Below are 25529 nucleotides of genomic sequence, written 5' to 3'. Positions count from 1 at the left end.
GCTGCAACCCAGGGGTGAGGGCGGAAGCCCATTGAGGACCCCTAGGCCTAATCAAGAGTGAGGATGACTCAGGTGACACACAGGGAGCCCAGTGGCCAGCTGGTTCAACCTAATCTGGAGAATGACTCAACACCAGGATGCCACTGCTGTTGGGGGAGGAGGAGGAAGTGCTAAACCTGTTTTAATATTTCCTGTCTCAAGCCCACATTGTTCTGGGGATTGAGATCTGAAGTTGAGGGGTTGGGGGTTAGGGAATCTAGCTATAGACACTGCAGATCTGCAGAGGGAGGGTATGAGACAGGCTGAAACTGCTGCAATATGTACTCACCCTGAGGGCCTGAGGACCCAGATGATCATCTTAATTTAGATTGCTGCTTGGCCCAAGCAGACATGAGAGTGCCTGCAGACAGCGGCTCTGGCACTGGCACCCATGGTAGCAGCTGGCCTCACTGTGATGGGAAAGCTTCCAGCTCCCTCCAAGATGCAGTTAAGGTTTCTGGTCTCATTCTTGGAAGAGTTCTGTTGAATGAATTAAACTGGAATCATCTTCCTTTCCCGGGAAACTGTTGTGTCTTTTGTCTGCTCTGCCTCTGGGTGAAATCTGTAGTCCTTACTTGCTGCTATTTTCTACCGTCCTAATAATAGCTCATTGTTAGGCAGACATGACGCAAATACACTTCTCACCATCTTGGGAGATTTGGGGGGTCTTACCTTCTTATTTAAGTCCTTTGTTTAATTATTTATTCTCCTTTTTTTTTTTAGCTTGTTCTCTTTGTTTTCCCTTAGTTGGTAAAGAAGACAAGTTGTTGATGAAGGAAATTGACAAAATATCAGCACATCTTGAGTTCTTTGGTGATCTGCCTTCTCCAGAATTTTCTGATCTGTCCCTACACCTGCATGAAAAGTGCTTCATGCAATGAAACTGTCCTTACTTGGTGTCATAAGTGAGCTTACTAAATTTTGTGTGTGCTATCAATAACCCCTCACCTTTCCATCTGGGGTAGCAGCTAAAATTACCTCTTTTTTTTACTATCTTGTTTTGCCCTAAAACAGGCAGGAACATCTTATATTCAACAGCTTATCTTCATAGGTGCAGAACAAAGACAGAACTAGAAGTCATCCCTCTGCTCACCTGAGACAAATGCATATTTGACATGCATTGGGAATCAGGCACATCCACCCCTGACCCTCTGCTGGGAGCATTTTTTATTTAAGATATTTTTGGTTCATCTCTTGAACCTCCTTTCCACCTCCAGTTATCCCTGAGTCCCACTCACACCCCTCTTCTTTATTACTGCCTAGAAAGGAAGTAGAAAGGCAAAAGACTTTTGCCACTGAGTCACTGAAAAGAAAGAAACCTGATAATCTGGGAATTAAGGGAAGCCAGGGAAACACATCCTCAACCCTTAAGGTGAAGCTCCCAGTAGTCACCATTCCAAGAATATGGGACCTCAAACTCAAGCACCTTTCTTGAGACAGAGTCTTAATAATGAAATCTGGGAATGGGAATGCATGTGTTTCTTTGTCTATCTCAACATTTTTTTCAAGACCATTTTTGTAGCCAGCCACAGCTGTTTTGTAGGTACAAAGAAAGGGGCCCTACTTCCCAGGCTGTGGCTGTGAAAAAAAGATAAAAATTTCAGGACTCCAAACTCACTATGCCAAAGGGCAAAGTTAAGCTTGGGAATGGAGTCACTCAAAATTGCCTTTCATTTTGTTCCTAAATAGATAGCTGCAAAGGTAGAAGGTTACAGGCCTCCCCAAGGGGCCTCCCTCACAATTTGCTCACAAGAAAATTCTCTGTGCACCCCAATGTGCAGAGATGTATATCAAAATATTCATGGAAACATCTCAGCCCTGGATCTAAGATTGGGTGAGGTATAGGAAGAAAGGGTAATGTACCAAAAAAAAAAAAAAAAAAAAAAAAAAAAAAAAAAAAAACTAGAGTAAGATATGGTTTCTGTCTTCTAGAAGTTAAAAGCACAGCTTATCTTCATAGTTAGAGAACAAAGGCAGGATTAGAAGTCATCTTTATGCTCACCTGAGACAAATGCATATTTGAATACTTCCTTTACTCTACGTTTACTTTATCTTACCTAAAAATGCAGATTCATTGAGCCGGAGCCAATGTATAGTTGACTATTCCTCTATCCCCTCTTTTCGCATTTAAAATGTGGATTCAGTGAACACCAACCTAGCTTCAAAAGAATGCAATTGCTTGCCTATTCTTCCCTATTTTTTTTTCCCGAATCACAGATGTTCCTGTGACTTTGCGTTCCTTTTTCCCGGGCGCATTCTCAACCTTGGCAGAATAAATCTCTAGATTGATTGAGTCGCCTCAGTCATTTTCTTTGGTTTTGCATGGCCAAAGCATACCTTCCCTCTGTGGCCTTCCTTTGGTCATTAAGGATATTCTTTCTGCCATCGGGTAACCAGGTGGTACTACCTCAACCAGAGCCACCAACTTCACATGGACACTTCTGCACCTTACTCTAAGATGTGGTTGCCACTGAGCAAATATGTATCCATTTGACTTCCAACTCATTTTTTTTAATTAACATTGGCATTTTTTAATTTGCTTTTTTCATTGACAAAAAAATATACCTGTGTGATGTACAAAATATATACATTATTGAACTGGGAAATGAAGCTAATAAACATACACTTTACTTCACACACATCATTTTCTATGGTGAAAACACTTAAAACCTACTCAGCAATTTTCAAGTATACAATACATTGTGATTAGCCACCATGTGGTACAATAGATCTCTTAAAATTATTTCTCCTCTCTGGAATTTTGTATCCTTTGAACAATATCTCCCTAATTCTCCCTCATTTTCAACTTCCTTCGTTCACAATGTCTTCAATTCTTCCTCCCAACCAGAAGGCTCTCCGGTCTCCATCCCTACCATCCAAATTCTCTGTATGATTCAGGGTTCAAAAGAGGTTCCAATCGTGCTGTGAGACTCCTCCCACCACTCTGGTTCTTGCTAGTAGCTCTTTTAATTATGTTCTCTAGCACTTGTTATAGTGATTCATATCCTGGATATGCATGTGAATCGCCTGTGGACTGTTTAAAAATATAGACCCTGACTAGACAGACCTAATCAGAATCTCTGTGTGTGAACTGCAGGCATCTGTAGTTTCACAAAGCTTCTAATGCACAGCGAGGGTATGAGAAAAACAGGTAATATATAAATGATTACTTTGAGTGTTTAACCATACCATGCCCGTTGCTATCTGTCTTTTTAACTTCTAGAAGACAGAAACCATATCTTCCTCTAGTTTTGTTTTGTTTTGTTTTGTTTTTTTGGTACATTACCCTTTCTTCCTATACCTCACCCAATCTTAGATCTGGGGCTCAGATGTTTCAATGAATATTTTGATATACATTTCTGCACATAGTAAAATCACCTAAGGGTTCCACAAACATTTTTGAATAATTTCACTGTGCCAGGCACTGGATCTAGGAAGATGAAAGCAACATGAGTCCTTTTAGACTAGAATCCGTAGCTAACAGGTAAATGTTGTTGAGACTGTCATTTTGCTGCTGGGACACACATGGGGCCAAGAAAGGTTTGCTACGATTAAAATGATTGACTTCTGAAAGAGGAGAGTGGAGGATGGAAGGAGCCTCTGGGTTTGCAAAGGATAAAAGTTTCAGAGTATTTTGAGGAGGTTCTAGTATTTGTGCCATCATCCATTCCACACCTTCCTATGCTGTGCAATGAGCAGGGATAGGTTGTAAACTAAATATCTGCACCTCTCCCTCCAAATGGCCACTCATTGGAAAAGTAATATATAGCTTTCCTGCTAAAGGAATAAAGTGGGTACATGAGGCATATAAGTGAGAGCGCATGCTGTGTCATAAACATGGGCTGCATCCAGGTGTCCGTGGACGGTGTGTGTGCAAGGTCAGCTCTACCGCTTTCTGCAGGCTGCTGGTATCTCCTTGTTCCATCCCTCAGCTCCTAAGGCTGCTCAGACAATATTGGGAAAATCATTCAGGGCTTCTCTTAGGTGTCCCACTCTGTCCTTCCCATATCCATCTCCCCTAGAGTATTTTCTTCTTTTATTGCCAGATATCCCCAAAATCTTTCTTCTGTTTAGCAAAAACTTTTTTGTGTGTCTGTGAGATGGAGTCTTGTTCTGCCACTCAGGCTGGAGTGCAGTTGTGCAATTATAACTCACTGCAGCCTCAAGCTCTTGGGCTCAAGGTATCCTCCCACCTCAGCCTCCCTAGAAGCTAGGACTGTGGGTACCCATCACCATGCCCTAATTTGTAAACATTTTTAGAGATGAGGTCTCACTATGTTGCCCAGACTGGTCCCAAACTCCTAGCCTCGGCTTCCCAAAATGCTGTTATTAGAGGTATGAGCCACCATGCCCAGCCCTAAAATCAATTCTTAAGAATGGATCGTAGAACTAAATTTACAGAAAGATGTACTTCACTGATAAAGCACTTGGATCTTATCAAATAAATAAGAAACGTAACATTTATTGAGTTCCTAATGTGTGCCAGGGTCTACCATGTTGACGCATTATTAGCAAATTATATAGGGAAGATGATTGAAGGGTTGGGGTCTCCTACGCCTCAGCACCTGTGACACATAGATGGCTGCTTCCTCTTCTTCCTCCTAAGATGAGCCTTGCCTGCTGCCTCTTGAAGGACCACACACTTAGTCTTTATTTCAGATCCCTTTTGAAGCAGATCTTAGAACCTCTTTGTGTTTGCTTTTTTCCTATGAGCAACTAGTTTCTTTTGCTCCCAACTCCTTTTCCAAGAGGCACAAGGTTATTTTCTAAACTAGGCCACTGGTAACCCCTAGAAAAAAAGTTTCCAATGATGGCTGCCATCTTGACAAATGGCCTTGATTCCAATGCACTCTTCTACATATGATCTACATACATGCAATATCAATCTTAATTTACATGTGATTTCAATCTATATGCAATATTACTTTGTATATGTAACATCACCCTTTTACATGCAATGTGGCAGAGATCCATTTACTCTAAGGGATCATAATACTTCCTACCTGATAGTGTTGTAGTGAAGATTCAGTGAAATAATAACAGGTAATGAACCTACAACAGTGCCCAGCATAGAGCAAGCACTCCACAAAGGTCACTGTTGTCATCACTCTCCCTTCTGAAAGACTGTTGATAGTGTGGTGTTCCTCAGACTACCTTCATTAGTTCCAAGCTGCCCAATTTCCTCCATCACTCCCTCTACCCACATACTCTCCCTTCTTCCTCTTTCCATAGTTTCCATCAGTGGTAGTGGTGGTGGTATTAAGAGCAGAAACAGAATTAAGAATAAATGGAAAGGTATTTCATGTTGCCTCCTTAGCCATAACTAATTATAATTGTTTCCTTAGCATCAATAAACATGAAAGACTTCTGGCTGTAAAGGCATGTCAGGCACTGCTCCAGTTGGAGTTTCCAGCCCTCTCCTTGCTTCCTGTCACATATGACTCTGCAGGCTGCCGCTAGACACTGTGGCTTCCTGTTAGACCTGCTTTGAGTAAACTTTGCTGTCATTGGGAATTTAATCACCTTTCTGAGACAGGGACCACTGCTTTGCTAATCTGAACCAAGTTGTGATGTCAGAAAGGAAAATTAGCAACAGTTAGGTTCCAGTGTTATGAACAACTACTTAGGGTGCCCTGTCTCTGTCTAGAGAAAGAAAAATATAGTGATCCTAAATGTAAGTAATTCATCATGACACAAAGAAAGTTAAAGGAAAATTAATTTCATAGCATAAAACAGCAGTGACATATAAACCTACAGAAAGAGTAGAAAAGATACTCAAGTTAAAATTATGGGTTGAGAGGAGATCCATGGAGTGAACTTAAAATAAATGTATCGTTATAGAAAGGGTTGAGAATCTCTCAGGCACTTTAGCCTCTGGATGTCCCAGACTATTTGATGCTGTTTATGTTCTATGCTAGGACAAAACCAAACAGGCCCACTGAAAGCCAAGCCAGGTCACTGGTGATATTCCTAGGCCTGGCTGCAGGAACCTTTAGGGGCTACATGCCCTTCCTTTGGAGAAAAATGCTATCCTCTCTTACCCTCTGCTCTTGACTAAATAGATTCTATACCATCATCCCCTTTAGAAAAACGGGCGAGATCCAAATCCCAGTTTTCTGTCTGTGTAATGCAGATATTAGGAATCACTAGGCAGCATAGCCTAGAGTTCTCATTTTCTTTTGAATGTAATAGCTTCTTGCAAGGAACATAAAAGCAGTTGTGCAGTTACATTTGGCTTTAGCAAAAGGAGAAATCTATGAAAATTTAAAAATTAACATAGAACAAGGGAGATATTATGTGATTTTTAAAGGATTGTTGTCAAGGTAACTTGTATCTGGGTGGGAAGAAAGAAACTATCAGGTTTAGGCTGAGAGTTAGATTTGACTCTGCTTAGTGGGGTTCCTGTCCAATTTGTTAGTACCCTGGTGTCAGAGAGACAGGGGCTCCCCTGAGACAATTTCAGGTTTGTTTGGTGCTTTGAGAGGCCAGGCTGGGGAGAGGTTCGAGGAGGTGCCTGTTACCACCAATGAGAACAAGGGATGCATTTCCAGGGGCTTGGTTTGGAGGTGGATGGAGTCTACCTTCCACAGGGACATTGGCTATTTGGGGACAGATATAGGCTACCAAGGTCAAGTGCTTAATCCTCAATTCAACACTGAAAGAAAGATGTTTCTTTCAATAGACCAAATTTCCTCATACTCACCCAAGAACTTCCAGATTTAAGAGGGCACTAACATGTAGTGAGAACTCAATAATGTGTATATTATTATGGATGGATGGAAGAATGTCAATGCCAATAGGTAGCCACAGGACACAAGTTCTTTGCTAGTATAGTTAGGTGAAAAATAATCTAGACTCATGAGTGTCGAATGGGCCCAGACAGTGATTCAGGGTAGGTCGTTGATAAAATGGCAGGTTTGAGGGATTAAGTTCAGTAGATGCAGGATATTTTCATATTCATTCAGGAAATACATAAGAGGAGAGCACCAGGGGTGATTCTAAGTGTTACACATGGCACAACACCCAAGTAAAGACATTGAATTAGTGATTTTAAAACTTCTCACCAAAAAAACTCATGCAGGGGAGTTTCATCTTCTCACAGGCTGCCTGGATTCACCTCAGACAGGGGGCAGGCTGAGAGAGGGCCATTGAGTTTTAGTGGATTGAGTCTATAGCTTCTGATCTGACTCTCCACTGAGGAAGTAGAAGTCTTTGCTGCCCAGGAAATTAGAGTGAATGGGAGATGACAAGGTCATTGCTGAGACTGTTTCCTGTGCAGGGATCAAGTTACTTTAGAACCTGGATCTCTCAGAATGAATTACTTGGGTCTCTGAACCTCAAACCAAATAGATGAGCTTTATATTTAGGCTACACATTTCAAGACTGAAATCAAAATTGTCATTTTGACTACGGTGTCTCTTACTTGGAGCTATGGCAAACAGGAAGGAAAAAGGTGATGTGGGGCTTCACTAGAGCTTCTAGAAGAGTAGGAAGAATGACCACTCTCATTTGACACCTCTATAACAGCTGCTGTGTTGTGATTAGATACATTAATACGATTAAAGATTTCATCTTCTTATGAGGTCCCCAGACTTTTTCAGTTTTGTTAAGAAACAATCAGAATCGTTAAATAACTCTTCCAAAGCAGGTGACAGAGTCAAGATTTGAATCCAGGGTTTTGATATTACAGGCCATCTTCTTTTTCTAGAGCTACCAAGGGATTCATGGCACATCACACCTCGGTGTGCGATGGCGGGAAGCAGAATGCCAGGGGAATGTGTGCTTCATTCATATCATTGCAAAGTAATTTATTTGGGTTATCTCTTCTGGCACATCATTTAGCAATAGCAGAGGATTTAAATTAGATTTTCTTTAAGGGGATGTCCATGACTAGATTCTTGCTTGAAGACCTTCAAGGCAGGCACTAGTGGTGGGGCCTGACGTCTGCAGCATGTCCTTGTGAAGGAGAATCTGAGCTGGCCCCTCTACCTTCCAGGTTACTATGCTAAGAAAGGAAACAGACAAACAGCAGGAGGTTGCAGTTCCCAGAAGAGGCATTGGTCTTCTCCCACCGCCTCTGCTGTCTACCCTGTTACCTAAACAAGTATTACTCTAAATACCTGAAATAGTCATCTTCCAGGAATACACCTGATACTTGCAAAACAGGACAGGTTTCTGTCCATAGGCCTTTAAGATGCAAGTAAGTTTTGGGTTTTCTCTGTATGCCTGATTGGTCCTCGTTTCCCTAACACCAGTTCATTTTCTGATTTTTTTTCTCTTTGGCCAAGTGCCTCATTTTCACACTGTGTTAGTAACAACCATTGGGTAGACCAGTGGCATGCATGGCTGGCTTGCATAGATCCCACTCTTCAACTTCATGTTTGAGCATATGCCATCTCTTACATCTCCCTGTCCTGTGAATGATGTTGCAATCAATACAAATAAATGTCAGGGGCCCTAGGCTATAGGTAAACTGTGCCAGCATAAACCCATGAGGTGTTGAGAATCTCTATGTCACATACTCTGATGCTCTGTAATTCTATTTTTCTGGCTACCAGAGCCCTCCCACAGATTCCAGGGCTTGGTTTAGAAATCTCCCTGCCTTTCCCAACTTGGCTCACAATGATCCCACCCAAAACTTCGTACTTCTCAGGAGAGACAATAGAACAATGGGAACTATAGGAGTTGTGTTATTCTCACTATTTGACTCAATCTGAACTGTGTCCACTGTAACAGTTAAGGTGTAGGCAAATAGGCAAATCTCTCTCAAAATCATCCCTGGACCACCAGCATCAGAATTAGGCACTTGTTAAAAATGTAGATCCCCTCAGTACCTCCTATTTATTCAGAATTTCTGCAGTCAATACCCAGAAATCTGAATTTTAGACAAGCTCCCTTTTGTGTCAGAGCCCCTGCAGGAAACTGATGACACACTCAAATTAGGATAATCTTAGGAGAGTTTAATAAAGGGACCATTTCAGAGAGGTAGTCAGGGTAAGGAGAAGTCGCAAGTGCTGTGCGCTGTTAAGAGCCTGGGTGCAGCTATGCAGGTGCACGCGCAGCAAGTGGGTTACTGGAATCTGGAGCAGAGGGACTGTGGGAAGGGCCATAAGATAGGATGTGCTTGGGATTTTGCCATGGAGGGACTCAGCCAGTGCTTGATGGCCTGATAGGGGTATAAGCACCTAACCCCACTTTGCCAATCTTCTGCAAACCAGAAGCCAGAGGCAAGAGAGCCTGTTGTTTTGCCACACAGGAGGCCACCCCTAGGTGAGAAGGATGGTGAGTGGATTTGAGGGACAAATGGAGACTGCCTGGCCCCTGACCCACCCATAGCAAACCTTGAGAACCACTTGGCTAAACATTTCTCTTGTCCCTGGCCGATTAAGGACTGTCTTAGTTCCATAAATGAGACAGAGGGTGAAGGGAAGTAGAAGAAGAGGTGAAAATGGAATATCCTATTACGGGAAACACAGGGAAAGCCAGAGATCCAGGAAAAGAGGATGAGGGAGCTGCAATGGTGTGAGCAAGTCTAGACTTCACTTCCCTGGCGTGCTCCGAATTCCCCTCATGCTGCCCTGTGCTTTTGGTCACCTTCCCGTGTGTGTGTGTGTGTGTGTGTGTGTGTGTGTTTTCCTGCCTCCTTTTGCTTGGCACTTTTTCCCTAACTCTCCAACCTAGCATGAGACTCTTCTCTTCAGTGCTCTGGGAATTGGAGGCAGCATTTTGCATGTTTTAACTCTTCCTGTGGTCTCCATGATCTGCTACAAGTGGTTCCCATGTTCATGGGCACTTTTTCAAGACTTCATCTGACTGTTTCTGGAAGAGTCTGTGACTACAGTAGTCCTCCCTTATCCACAGTTTTGCTTTCTGCAGTTTTAACTACCCTGCAGAACAGTACAATGAGGTATTTTGAAAGAGAGAGAGAGAAAGACCACATTTACATAGCTTTTATTACAGTATATTGTTACAACTATTCTAGTTTATTGTTGTTAATCTCTTACTACACCTAATTTATAAATTAAACTTTATCGTATATACACATGTATAGGAAAACACATAGCATGTAAAGAGTCTGGTACTATCAGCAGGTTCAGGCATCCACCGGGGGTCTTAGAATATATCCCCCATGGGTATGGGGGGACCACTATACTTTCTAGCAAAGCTGTGACATTGAACAGAGAGGTGAGACACCAGTGAGAGCTACTAGACCAAAGGTGAGTGTTGGGGGAATCTTTAGAGAAAGTTCTTTTGGCCTTTTTTAAAGAGTTTATTGAGGTGCTTGGTATAATTCAAGATTAACTAAATAGTATCATATTATATGTTTTCAGACCAGGGATTGCTGCCAGCTCCCTAAAACTAACCATTTATCTTATGGGTGTTTTAGCAGTTCATATTGTGGAAACGGTCCCAAATCCTACCTTCATGATTTTTTTTAAATATGGTATGCTTCACTAATTTGCATGTCATCCTTGCGCAGGGGCCAATGCTAATCTTCTCTGTATCGTTCCAATTTTAGCATATGTGCTGCTGAAGCAAACAATGAAAAAAGTATGCATTTTTTCAGTAAGAAAAATGCATACTTTTTCCCTTGTTTGATGACACACTTTGCCCTCCAACTATATTTTCTTTGTTACACACAGCTACACTTTGCTATGCCCCTGCATCCTTCTTGTTGCATCAGATTCCATATAAAGCAAAGAAAATAAAAATTAGATGTATCTCCCATCTACCTGGGGAAGTCTGACGGCAAAGCATAAAATCCATTGACTTTTCCCCTATTTTTAACTGAAAATGGAATTTGAATTTTACTCTCTTCTTCACACCCTAAATCCAACCATTTGTTCATCTAAGCGCATATGCATTTCACCACAAAGACTCAAATCCACTGGGGAAGAACAAACAGTAATAGTTTACATTTATTGAGCATTTACTACATACCTGTCATTATTCTAATGCTTACTGTAGACTATTTTATTTAATCCTCACAAGCACACTATGAAGCAGGTACTTATTATTGCCACATTTCAAATGTGGAAGGTGAGGCACACGACAGTTAAATAACTTGCCTAGGCTCATACTCCTGCTAAATCTTAGAGCCAGGATTAAAACCAAGGCAGTGTGACTTCAGAGGCTGTGTGCTGAACCACAAAACCATGCTGTCTGAGTATGAAGAGTTTCTGTACTTAAGTTTGCCCCTCTGTTTCCTTTCATTATTCATTTTTTATCAACAGATATTCATAGTGTCAAGCACTGGTGGCGAGAAGCTGAATAAGACTGGTTCTCCTTTTGAGCAGGAACATGGGAGGTCTACAGAACAGGGGAGTGATAGATCCCTGCAATATATGTGAGAGGCAGAATAAGAGGTAGGAATAAAGTGCCCCGGAAAGACAGAGCAGGAAGTGACTTTTCAGGGAAGTTTTTGGAAAACATCCTCGATGAGGTCACAGTTCACCCTGTCAAATAGCAGGTACGTAATAGATCTTTTCAATGAATCGCAACAGAAATTCAACAAGAAGAGAAAATGATGATAAATGAAAGAAACACCAAGGACAGAGAGTGGCTCTTGACTTTGCTCCCCACTTTGAGACTCCATTTGTGTATAGCAGGTTGGCAGCAGAATGGGAGTTCCTGAGATTTAACTCTCATGAGATGCCGTGGGTCCCTGTGTGCCTGAATCAGGACCTAGAGGTTGCTGAGAGTCCAGCTCACCGGTGGAGGGGAGGAAAGGTTTATTTTCTTCGCACATCCATCGCTAGGTTCATGGGTGAGGTGCCCCTTACAAAAGACAAATTTACAAGAGAAAGGTATACAAAGGTATTAATATAAGTTTTATGTGGATGGGGAGCCTTTAGAAATGAAGACCCAAAGAAAGAGAGAGGCTTGTTTATTTTTGGGATGATGAAGAGTAGATAGTCATGGAGAAATATGATTGGAGGACAAAAAGGTGTGACCTGATGGTAACAACCTGAGGGGAACTTAGCAAGGCCTTCTTGTTTAGATTCTTCCTGGCCTCTGTGTCTTTGAGGATAAGGAAGTTCCCTTCCTCTAGGTATAGGGATGACACTTTTTTTTTTTTTTTTTTTTTTAACTGCGTCTCATTCTGTCACCTAGGCTGGAGTGCAGTGGTGTGATCTCAGCTCACTGCAACCTCCACCTCCCAGGTTCAAGTAATTCTCCTGCCTCAGTCTCCCGAGTAGCTGGGACTACAGGCGCGTGCCACCATGCCTGGCTACTTTTTTGTATTTTTAGTAGAGATGGGGTTTCACTGTGTTAGCCAGGATGGTCTCGATCTCCTGACCACATGATCTGCCCACCTCAGCCTCCCGAAATGCTGGGATTACAGGCATGAGCCACTGCACATGGCCTGAAGACACCTCTTGAATGAGGATCTTATGACCTCTTCCAGGTGGTCAGAAAATTCTGTCTAGGTTTTATAGCCTGCTTAAGGGAATAAGGGCAAGAGAAGGTCAGAGTGTCCTTACTGCTTCTACTGTTTTCTAAAATGCCAAGGGGCCACATTTTATAGCAGCCTGTCCTGAACTCCAACAGCAAGGGTAGAACAGGGCAGGGTGATAGCCCAGTCAGGAAGTGAATGAATGGGACTCACAGCCACACTGAGTGTCTCTAGTGACACCAAGAGCTCAGGTGAGGCTAAATCAGTCAGGAGTCCCCAGGGGCCCAAAGAGAACGGTCAGGAGTAGGAGGAAGACCTCACTAGTCATAGAACAGAGATAGGAGGGATGTTTTCTCTGCACATGCCAGTTATAACAGTTGAATATGCACTCCCCAGTACTCCCAGAGACTCTTACATTGTGATAAAGTCAATCCTTTCAGAATGTGGAAGACTTGTCAGTTGGACCTGCCAAATCCACCTGTATACTTTGCTATAGTATCAGAAATTATTCCTTTTTGTTTTATTTTCTCTCTCTCCAAGGACCAAGATGGATTTCCAGCCTGGATGCTTTGGTGGGGATTCTACCCAGTGGTCGGGGGAAGGACCACGTGCCCTTCCAACCTTGCGTCAGCAATCCCATGAGGCTCACCATGAGTCACTGCCAGCGGCCCAGACTCAGCTGTGTGGAGTCTCAGACCCTGGGGCGAAACCAGCTAAGTTCATGGGTCTTTCCTGTCTGTGTTCTCAGTGACTCACCCGAAACAGATAATAACAGTGAGGTTGGGTGAACCATGTGACTGGTGTCAGCCAGAACAGGTCATGCTGTTAACCCTTGGATCCCAGGCCACTGACTGCCGACTCCCAGGCCCTAGGACAGGCCCATGACACACTTGAATGGTGTCTCCTTCCTTTCTCTCTGGGGTCTTTGGTCAAGGTTTCAGTTTTGGAAATATGACCTTCCCTTGAAAAGGATCTCAAACTTGGGGTGGTTACTGATAGAGACTGCACCAATAACTACTACCCAGGAGGGGCCCATGGTCCCAAAACACCACCAGAGCACAAGTGAGGAGTTTTCATTCATCAAATTGGGTGTTCTTCAAAGTCGCCAAGGCGCAGATCCTGACTTCTTTCCTGGTTCTTTCCATCAGTTGGGTGATTCCCAAAGTCTGGGGAAAGAAAGAGAATGGAGGAATTTAAGAATGGAACAGATGATTTCTTCCACCTCAGACAAGCAGACTGTGAGCTCACCGTGTATCTTAAGTATTTGTGGGAAGGGTCCCAGGCAGGACCGTAATGTGTCAGCATATGACTTAAAGGCTTGGTGACAGAACAAGGATCCACGCAGCTCAGCTGCCCTGCCAGGGTGTCCTCATTGGCTCGCCAGCTTCAGATCACGCCCCAGGGATGCTGCATTAATTATGAAAACCTCTGGTCAAGGCTGAAAGCCTGCAGGATGGATATGTACTATGACCTCATCATTCACATGGGATAGTCCAGAGGTCTCTAAGACTCTCCAAAATATTATTATGATGCAACATTTTCCCCATAATATGTGACAGAGCATAACTCAAAATTTAAGTGATCCTTGCTGACCATGAATGAGGTTAAAGTGAAAAAACAAAACAAACAAACAAAAGGCAAGATGAGCTGAGATGCTGAGACTTGGCAGGGATCTGAGTGCTGAGAGTTGCTGATTCTTCAAGATACACGTTACTCCAGGTCATGGGGCAGGGTGTATATGTACATACGTGTGTGAGTGTGAAAGAGTGGGAGACTGGGTGGGAGACTTGAGTAGGGAGAGGGATGGGACGTGCTGCTATGGAGAGACAGCAGTGAAACAGGCAGTACGACCAATAATACAATCATATCAGACAGTCGAGGATCTGGGTCTCAGCCTGACATTCACTACCCAGGTGACTTTGACAATTCATGAGTCTTCTCTCTTTCACCTGTAAAAAGTGGGATAACAAAGGTAAATTTGCTCAGCGAGGAGATAATATGTGTAATTGCCTAGGAGAGTTCTAGTCACATAGCAGATCATCAGTGAAGGTCCAGCAAGCCAGGCCAGAAAATTTTATGAACAGTGAAAACTGCAGCCCAAAGTTCTATGTGTTTCTCAATAGGAAAACACCTGTATCCCATTTTATGGTGTACAAACACTTTCACTTATGTCACCTCATTCTTCCTCTCAGAAATCCTCTAAGGAAGTTATTGTAGTAATGAGGAAACTGAGGCCCAAGGCCACACAGTGGGCAAGGCTGGAACTGGACCCCAAGTCCTATGCATCCTTCTGCTACCCCATGAGGGAGCAGTTGCAAGTCATAAACATATGCCCATCATGCAGCAACATGGGTGTGACACCGAAAGGATGAGCTTGAAAATGCAACATTATAAAGATTTTGTGTTAACTGCAGAACCTCTAAAAACCAGGCATTGATTCCTTCACTCCAGAAATATTTATTGAGGATCTACAATGTGCTGGGCACTGATCCCAATGCTGAGGATACATCAATGAACAAACCAAATAAAGCCCTGATTCCCAAGAGACAACAGTAAACAATAAGAATAGTAAGTGAGTAAAGTATGTTATATTTTAGTGGTAAGTGCTTTGGGAAGAGGAAGGTGTAGAGCAGAACAAGAAGGATCTGGATTGCAGGCCACAGGGTAGTTGCAGTTTAAAATAAGTTAATCCAAGTTGATCAAACTAGGGAAAAAATTTAAGTTTGGGGGCAAGGGAGTGTTCCAGGCAGAAAGGAAAGTCAGAGTCAAGGCCTAAAGCAGGCAGGTGCCTGGCATATTTGAGGAAACTTCAGCACCCAGAGCACAGGGCTGGCACCATGAAGATTGATGGATTGATTATGATGGTCAATCGCCAGCCACAAGCTCAGTTTTATGGTTTCTAGAAGAGTCTATTCAAGACTACAAGGGTCTTCCACTGATACACTCACAAATCTGAGCCTTTGGGCTAGTATAATGGATGAGATAGTATCGTTTTAGTAAGGATTATTTTCTCTGTCAAGGGAATCTTTTCAATAGTGAATTGTGTTCTTGTACTTAGAATATTTCATCTCTAAAGCTTCCATTGATGTCTGACTCTGCAGCAATGACTTGGAGGTGTAGACAGTACCCTGATATAGGGATCTCTATTGATGACACTTGCTTGACCTGCTGCTGTTTAGTTATAAGTTCCATAAAGACAGCCTGTAGGTCCCATCTCTTTAGTCAGGCACTGAAGTGCTCCCAGCATCTGGCCCCTCTTGCCCTTACCTCCTCTGCTGTCTTTTACACATCCCTCACTATAAGTCAAGCTAGAAACCTGTGCTCTCCAAATCCTGCCAGAACCAATTTAGAAGAAAAATATTTTATCTGCATGAAAGTTTGTATAAAACAATTAAGCATACATTGAAATCTATATTTGCATTTAATTTTCTGATAGCCTTAAACTAACGTAAAACATTTTTAAATCTTTTTGGCAAATAAAGTTTGTCCCGGTCCCCTCCAGACAGGTGCCTTTCCCGGTGTTACCTGTCTCTCCTTTCTTTGCCGTAGCTTACCCATACTTGGTATCAGTGATCAGTGTGTCTGCATAAGAAAAAATTTAAATCGAAAGTGTGTGGCAAACGTTGCAAAACAGTTTTCATAGAAAATAAAATATTTTTAGATACAAGTTAATGCTTCCCAGAATTAGCAGCAGGTAAAATTTTAGGAGACCCCTGTCTCTTTCCCCCAAGCAGAGAAGGGCACTGCTAAGTGATCACTGGCGAGAAGCTCCTGGGCTACAGTACACTTTGCAAACTGCAAAATCACAGCAGCAGAATTTCTGGTGTTTGTACTATAATTCTGGATATATTTACTTGCCATATGTTTTAGACTTAATCTAGTCTTTTTCTCTTTCTCTCTCTTACACTGGCATTTTTCTTCTTAACACCATTTGAGGTGAGAAAAGTTGTAAGAAAATAATTAAAATTTGAGTCTTGGTTCTTCCCATCTTTAAATAGATAATAATAACAACAGTAATAATAGCAACACTAATACCCATAGCAACACCAACAATCGATAAAAGACTCTAGGCAATGATTGAAGTGATAGTATAATTGGAGAGACAAGTTGACATGCAAACACCAACTATAAGAAGAAAAAATCTGAGGAGAATAAAAGACAAACCAATCCATAAAGTAATTTAAACATAGATTTTTAGAATACCCTTTACTTTCAAGTTGTAGTTTCAGGCCTCTGTTAATTTTACTCTAGTTTAGACAAAAAGTAAGGGGTTTCTGCAGCCATAAGAGTGTGCTCTTTAGGGGGTTCCACATATCATTATTTCCTTGCAATGCCAATGATTCTGGAAAAAGTGAGAAAGAGATAGTGAAGAGGGAAATGAGAATAAAAGAAGCTGGACCTAAGAATTAAGTTTATCACCCAATAAAATACTTTACTTTTAGACTGAAATTATTTAAAAATTCCCTGAATTATCAATAGGCAGTGGCATTTACTGTATTAAGATATCTGAAAAAGTGTGTGTGTGTGGGTGTGTGTGTGTGTGGGTGTGTGCTCCTAGTTACAAATTATGCAGGCAAAGCAATTTTCCCTACTTTCCCCTACTTTGGGGATAGGATTAAGTCTAGAGTAAGAGACAACTATTTAAGGCAAATAGTTCTATTGTAAAATTAGTATTATATGGCTCTGTAAGGGCAAGAAATAATTGTGAATTGGAGATGAGGGAGAAAAGGAAGTGGAGATGTACATACATACACACACATGCGCACGCACACACACACACACACACACACACCATAGTCCTTGATTCTTCCCATCTCCATCCCTAACCACATCTACCTCACATTACAGTGGGTCTCAATTCTTTTTCTTTTTTTCCACATAAGTACAAAGACTGTGCATAGATCCTGGGCTATAGAGCCCTCGAGGAACCCCCAGCCATGCAGCTTGGAGGGACCTGGGGCCTGAGAGGCAGGGAGATCAGAGACACTGGAAGAAAAGGCAGTCGATGAAGAAAGGAAGGTAGTTCGGATGATTTTTTAAATTGCACACCAACTCTTCCAGAAGGAGAGAGAGTAGAGAGAGAAGCCTGGGGCTTAGGAAGAAGGAGAAGAAAGACAAAACCTCCCAACCAGCAGATGCATATATTTTCCCCGTTTGTTCTTTTCTAAACCTGGTTGCAGGAAAAAAAAAGCCCAAACTCTAGTTACTAATATGTAAGATATGACCCAAATGTGGATATCTTCCCTTCATCATAAACCAAGTAACTATAATAATAAAAACAAAGCACTTAGAGGTTATGGGAAGAAAGTATTTCTGCTTTCAAAACTTTGATTGGAGAACTTTGTTTATTTGGAAAAGAGAGCTTTTAAATTATACTTTGTTTATGACATTTGGTTTATTACACTTTCTTCCACTTATGCTAGATTGCAGCCAGTCAGAGCCAGTGTCCCCAGCAATCCTAAATAGCTAACCATGTTCACATTGAAAGCATGACACACCGTACATACACAGACACACACATACACACATGTACATATGTACACACACATACATCCAGCCATTCTTTGAAATCCAGCTCTTATCCCTCCACATCCTTTTTGAACATTTCCTGGGTTTTCAGCCTATGTGATAATGAGAACTGTACCATGTTATTTGGTTGTTTACGAGTTAGTTACTTCTCTGGAACTATTATAGATTCTGAGCACCTTGAAGGCAAAAATCCCTTTGTACTCCTTGTCTCGCCTTTCTGTCTACTGCCCTCTACTCATCATGACACAGGCTGAGCATCTAGTGTGTAATGTAATAGCTTTGTAATTGTACAGACTATAATACAGACATCACCACTAAGCTTTATCTTCCTCTGACAGTAGGCAAACTCATGACAAGATCTTTTACTACCTTTTTATTTTATTTTATTTTTTGTTTTACCACATGCGTCTTTTTAAAGGCAGTCCTTTAGGATACTTCAAAGAAATCCCTGAGTACATTTTACAAAAGTTTGCTCCCTGTCCACCCTCACCCACCAATGCAACACAACTTAGCAAATGCAATTTCTCTCCAAGTATGAACACTCAGAGAGGACTGGGTGGGATTAATTTCTCCCTTCAGTCATCCTGCCTGGGGTGGAGATCTGGCCCCTGCGGCTTTCATCATGACGGCCACCTGCAGCCTAATCATTTGGGACACACAGGAGAGGGTGGCTCTTTCTTGGGGAGATCATTGTTCAAAAGCCCCCCATACCATTTGTCTCTCTGCCGTGTTGCCTGCCAGCAGCAACGTCTAATGCCTCCACTTGGCAGCCACAGGCTGTGAGGTCATCTTTACACCACTTGCTGTTCCTTCAGCATTTAAACTCTCTGGCAGTGACTCAGTGTTTACAATCGCATTAACCTGTGAGGAATGCCGTGGCTGTGTCGAAGAACAAGGCCCTTGCTGGCACCAAGGTAAGTGCGGACATGTTCTTGGGAAGAGGAGAGGGGAGGGGGCAGGGAGCCGGGGGCAGGGAGCCAGGCGCAGCGTGATGGGATACCTGTGTGTGGGGAGCTCTCTTCCGCTCTTGGCAGGACATCCAGTTCCCAAAGAAGGAGAATGACCCGTCATGCTCAGTCTAGTTTGTGCTGTTGCTTGGAGGAGAATGACCAATTGCTGTCTTGTTCACAGGCCAGAGTGAGCAAATCCCCCATGCAACCAACACATATGCGTAAGGAAGGCACAATGACATCCATGCAAAAGGAGCTTCTCGGGTAACGTTATCTTTTAAGGGCCCAAATAAAACATACATGCTGAAAATCAATCTCACTCCTAGAGTGGGAAAAAGCAGAGAAAGTGCTTTCTGCTATGGAGGTGAAGACATACAGGAAGGATAGGCCTGAACAACTCAGAGGAGTCCTTCAAACTCCAGAGAATCGATGGTCATCAGCAAAATGCTCTAACAGTTTCTAAGTACAGTGAGCCCCCAAATTTAATTCTTAACATGACTCAAATGTGCACACACGTGAGACACACTATTTATTTTGTCTGTAAAAATGATGGTTTCTTTTCTGAGGGTTCACTGACTGATTGGAGTGGGGGAATAATTTAGAACCCCACCAATTTCAAGCCTAGTTGCATATGATCATTTATACAGCCTTTTAATGAATCTTTAGCCAAGGTCAAATGCTGGGCTTTCAGATACTTCTGCCTTCTTCCTCCCTTCCAGGGAGATGGTATCGTTAGAACTGGTATCTAAGTAAATGATGCTACCTTGTGGGAGAGGGGAGGGCTATGGTTCCTCCAGCTTCTTTGGTTCCTAGACAACTCAATGGTTGCCCACTCTGCTGCCATTTGTGCACATGATTAGGCTAAAGTTACTCAGCCCCTGAGGACTGTTTTTAGGTCCTGACCATGGTACATAGGAACCAAGGGTAGCAACCAGAAAGCTAAGCTTCAAGGCTTCCAGCAACCAGACCATGCAGTATGCCCAAGCTGACCTTGATGGGCTGTGCCCAGGGAAGGATGAATCTGCCTTCTCTCAGGGTACAAGAGCCTCACAATGTTTAACATTCTAGAGTGAAAGTTTAGTTCTAAAGAAGGTGAGAACTCAGAGTGACAATGTGATCATCTAGTCGAGTGGTATTCCAAATTGTATTGGAATTGTATTGGTATTCCAATACAATTTAGCAGACACTTTACAAAAAATGAATTTGAAAGCCAGTATGCCAGATAGATAAAAGTAGGTCCCTTTCTACTTATCAAGACCCATAGGGAGGGCCCAGAACTTTGCCCAATGTGAGCTCCAGGGCTTCACAGATATTTTTCTATGGAAAATACCAATCTTTTCCAAACTCATTGTCTCCTAGATGAAGAAGCTAGAACATAAGTAATTGAAGTAAATTGTCATAGAAATTGCAAATGGGAGAGCCTAGACTCAAAATATTTCTCCAGTCTTCCTACTACATTATACATTTAACATCCCCCAAAGTTAAACTTGATCACAAGGACTAGGTGCTGTTAATGTTCAATTGCAAACCCACATTTTGATGCCCCCAAAGTCAATGGCTTCTATTGGCAAAAAACAATTTATTATCAGAAATAAGTCATTCTAACAGCCGTACTTAAGTGCATAAAGAGTGAAAAATACTGACATGTTTCATTCTGACTAGTCTTTACTTAAAAACGTTCTTATGTCTAGCCCTAATGATACATCCCACCAATGTCTGTAACATATAGTCATGTTAAAGTCACAGAAACACAAGCAGGCATTGCCTACTCAGCACTGTCTACTCTTCTTTCTGTTTAGCTTGGTCTATTCTAATTAATACACTATTAAGAGTAGATGAATAAACCTCAGTATGTTAGTGAACTGTTTTACATACTTGCTGAAGTAAAGCTTTCTTGGGATTTATAGAACAGAGAAGCAAGTAAATGACTTTAGGCCATGATTAGAATGCCCATAGAAAGAATACAAGAAGAAACATATTTCAAGGAGGCACTGATAAATGTATCAGGCACTTTTAGCCCCATATCAAGGCAACTGGCATTCAAACCTTCCAAACCCTGGCCAATGTGAATTAATGGGGCATTTATTGCATGGCTGATGACTTATAAACACACTTCGTTGCTACACAAGTTCAGGCAAATACTGGGCAATTATACCAGCAAACCACCTAGTAATTAAAAGATGGAGTCTTGTGTGGGCTGCCATTTGGACAGCAGTGGCTGCTTTCTTACTGCATTGACATGATCACTTTCTCTTGAGAAGACCAAATGCCTTCAGGAGCCAGTAGATAGATGACCCACTTGTAAAGCGACTGAATGACAAAAAGGAAGATGGCTCTTATTCTGAAATGTTCACAGCAGTTCTTCCTTAGTTAAGAGAAAAGCCATAAATGACCAAGAAACCATGTCTGCAGATGCCTAAGCCCAAGGTGCACATGTGGGGTGAACATTTATGTGCCAAGTGTCTACCAAGTGCAGGGTACATGAGTAGTCTTGCAACAAACAAACGACCCTTACATGAGATCTGCAAGGTTCTGGGCATGAGATTGAGTGTTTTACATACACCATCTCATTTAATCTTTACAACTAGTCTGTAAGGGAGGAATATATTATTATTTTTATTTTAAAGACAAGGCTCTTTAAAGAAAAGCTAAACAGCAAGAGCCCACCTTCTCTCTGCTAGTGAACGGTCAACTTGGGACTTTAACCCCCATCTTCTAACTGCAGATTCTCTGTTTATTCCTTTTCAGTATTTCCTTTCTCTGGGAGGAGGGAAGATTGAAAAAAATTTAAAGATGTGATTCTAGCCTTCCAGGAGATGACTGAGAGTGAAATAACTCTGGAACAATTGGAAGTAGCTCATGAGCCAGGGCAAAGGAATATAATGTGGATTAAAGCACCAGTCAAGAGTAGAGGGCTAAACACATGTGTTCTGAATGTACACAGTTAATCCAGAAGGATGCCATAAATGAGTGTGAGTTTTGAGTCAGGGTCTAAAAATTATGAATGACTATTTTTAACCTCATCTACCACAAGTGTTTAATTATGTTGCTATACTTCCATCAGCCTACCTCTGTGACTATTGGACGGAGAGTTGAAAATGTATTTTTCTTACCCTTGAAAATATGATGTGTTGGAAATCGCTGACAGGTGTGATCACATTTTGATTGAAAAACCAGCTGGTTTGGTTTGGGCACTGATTTCAGGTGCTTGATAACTAGAGCCTTAATACATTTCCTTTCCTTATTATTTCAGAGAGTACTGCAAAACTGGGAGACAGTGCTGTTAACAGTTATCAAGTTCTGTATGAGCCTTACTAGTATGGAGACAAGCAAACCAGGCATGAGTGGTAGACATTTGGACCAACTTTAACAATTAAAATATGAACTCATTTCTGGCCCTAGGAACAATGCAAAGAATCCAGTTTCTACTAGCATGAAGAATCCTCAGAGGTTGGTGGAATGAGAAATTTCTTAATATAAAGTACTAGAGTGGGTGATGAGATAGAGAAGGAGGGATGCAGAAAGAGACCTGGTTTCACCTGTTACCAACAGGTTGGCTTTATCACTCTATACTTTACTATTCGACTTCACACAATTAAAATAATACAATGTGTTTAAATGTGAAATGTATGCAAAAGCACTTTGTCATTTGAAAAAATTCTTCAGTCATAAGATACTGTTATATTAATGCCCTAGGTCCTTGGTATACAAGTCCAGGTCAGTGAAATTCACATACACTTGTAAAAGTTCAAATATGTTCTTACATATTTATAATTACTGTCTTAGTCCATCTGGGCTGCTATAATAAAATAACATAAATTGGGTGGCTTATAAAAAACAGAAAGTTATTTCATTCAGTGCTAGAGACTGGATGTCCAAATTCAAGATGCTGACAGAGTCAATGCCTGGTGAGCCCTGACTCCTCAGAGATGACGTCATCTTGCTATGTCCTCACATGGTGGAAGTCACAAGGGTCTCTCTGGGGTCTTTTTTTGTAAGAGCACCAATCCCATTCACAAGGGCTCTCCCCTCACGACCTGATTACTTCCTAAAGGCTCCACTTCCTGATATCATCACCTTAGAAGTTAATATTTTAACATAGGAATCTGGAGGGGGGACACAAACATTCAAACCATAGCAATTACTAATAACCATAATCCAGGAATAACATATTACTTAAAATAATGGATTAATATTGACAGTAAAAATATTTTTAAATCTCTATATAAATTTCTAGTTGGTTGTCATTGCTCTAGAAAATAATTGTTATTCACAACCGAAAAATCCAATTCAATGACCCTGAAAGCATAGTACTCAAAGAATCTAAGTCATGGAAATGTAAAAGTCTCACAATATTCTTTGTTTATATTTTCCCTCAATGGAACCACTAACTTGGCTATGTGACATTGGTGAGTGGCTTGGCTGTTCTGCACCACTGGTCACACACCTATAAAATGTCCTAATCAAACAGTTCTTTGCCTCCCTTGGGACAGAATGAGAAAACATGAGATTATATCTGTTATTATGACCCTAGGGTGTTGCAGACAGAAGAGCTAGATAAGCTCACATTTCTGACATCTTTAAGGATAATGATAATGCTCAAAAATAAACATTTTTTTCCTCTATTTTTTTTAAACAAAGTTACATTCAATTTTCAATTGGTAAGCCAGGTGCAGAATGCCAGCTAACCCTTCCACCTCATGTTGTTGTTGAAGGCTGCAGATCTAGGAAGCAGTACCAATGAAACCTGTTTTGTTTGGAAGCAGCAGTGTTAATACATCAATTTTGACTGACCTCCCTTGCTCTTCTCGGATTCCAGCCCCCATACCTGCTGTTCTGTGAATTCTGTTTAACCCTAATTAACCAGAATATGAAAGCTGTGTCCTCAGTAGCCTCAGTGAGGGCAGTAATTTGACGTGGAACATGAGGCCCAGCCTTCCAGGGTGGTAGCGCAGAGTGATGACTGGATCTCAGACATCCTGCCTACAATCAACCAGGTTTAGGAACGGCAAGCAGGCCATGCAGAACTGAGAGCCAGCAGACTGGGGTGGGGGGGAGTTGCCCAAACACACTTATCAGGGTTTTCTGACTTAGAAAGAAAAGCAAAGACCTATAGGAATGAAAGAGTAACCAACTGAAGGAAAGGTTACCCATAGTTGGTGAGGAGACCTGGGGGTAATGCCTTGTGGAAGCTATTGAACAGAAGGTTATTAATAATTTTCCTCAGATAAGATTTAGGAGAATTCTAAACAGAAAAAAACGGACCAATTTGATTTTGCCATGTTTTTAGTCTGCATTTCTTATTGTTGTCATCACCAGTTTATTGTTATAGCATAACTCATATAAGAAATATCCAAGCTAAGTACAGAACTGAAAGTCCCAGGAGGAGAATACCGGGAGAGGAAGAGCTGAGAAAGCCAAATGCCCAGAGATTTTTGCTTAGGGAGGTTCAAGCTAAAGGGATGTGGAAGCTTTAGGAGAAGTCTGGGGTGGAAGAGACTGCCAACGCTGTTCTGTAAACAGGTTTGCTGTACAGGTAAAAAGTATCACAGCTGTGACATGGACATACTAGTAGAGAAATGCTACTGTACTAAGAATCCACCACACTTTCTCTCCCCAGCCAGTCCAGCCAAGCATGCAGCAGGTATGCAACCAAGATAGCTGCTTCTTCCTGTCCTACCTCATCCCCTCTGACAGTTCCATCCTCCCTGACAGTCCTCATCCCCTCTGACAGTTCCATCGCCCCTGACAGTACACTTTCTGACACCCTTGCTTCTCTAGGTCATGCCTTCCTATGGAAGGGGAAGCAGTGACAAAGGTGAAAATCATGGCGGTAACAGAAGCCATTTACAGCACTGAGTCTCCAACCCACAATCATTGGGCACCCCATGGCTTCAAGGTATGATCTGTTCTTGTGCCCACCTGGTTCCAGGTATCTCACAACATTTTGCTGAGGATTTGTCTTGAGTTCCTTCCACTCCCTGCAGAAGGAGATGCCGAGACAAAGATTAGGGTACAAGTAGTTTCATTGGGAGACAATCACAGGAAGCACTGGTGTGGGGGGCATAGAATGTGAGACAGGGAAACTAAGGCACCCAGTAAAGAGGTATTACCAAGAAGCAAACTACCATTGTGGGTAACTGAAGTTTAGTCCTTCTGGGGAACTCCAGGAGAACTCCATGAAACATACATTTCAGAGGACACAACCAGAAAGATGGGAAAGGAGGGTATTGACACCTTAACCCCACCAGTATGGGTTGAGAGGTCTTGTGAAATATAAATTAAGTCCCTGGCATTTCTGGCCTGCTGCACCAGTGGACAAACCAGTCAAAAGCTCTCAAACAGGCCAGGCACGGTGGCTCATGCCTGTAACCCCAGAACTTTGGGAGGCTGAGGTGGGCAGATCACCTGAAGTCAGGAGTTCATGACCAGTCTGGTCAACATGGTGAAATCCTGTCTCTACTGAAAATACAAAAATTAGCTGGGTGTGGTGGCACATGCCTGTAATCCCAGCCACTCCGGAGGCTGAGGCACAAGAATTGCTTGAACCCGGGAGGTGTACGTTGCAATGAGCTGAGATTGTACCACTGCATTCTAGCCTGGGTGACAGAACG

At 42.1% G+C, this 25529-nt stretch overlaps 1 long non-coding RNA gene across 1 annotated transcript; it reads right to left on the bottom strand.

The window, feature by feature from the left end:
* Positions 1-802: 802 nt before the first annotated feature.
* Positions 803-13815, bottom strand: LOC108528230 (uncharacterized). The gene is made up of 4 exons (XR_001885074.1): positions 13685-13815; positions 13458-13602; positions 7463-7517; positions 803-893 (listed from the first exon to the last, which is right to left on the bottom strand). It is a non-coding gene; the product is annotated as an uncharacterized LOC108528230 (long non-coding RNA).
* Between the last annotated feature and the right edge of the window lie 11714 nt (positions 13816-25529).

This window comes from Rhinopithecus bieti, unplaced genomic scaffold (assembly GCF_001698545.2).
Source record: "Rhinopithecus bieti isolate Rb0 unplaced genomic scaffold, ASM169854v2 scaffold_1673, whole genome shotgun sequence".
NCBI lineage: Eukaryota > Metazoa > Chordata > Mammalia > Primates > Cercopithecidae > Rhinopithecus > Rhinopithecus bieti.
This window is presented reverse-complemented; position numbering and strand designations above follow the sequence as displayed.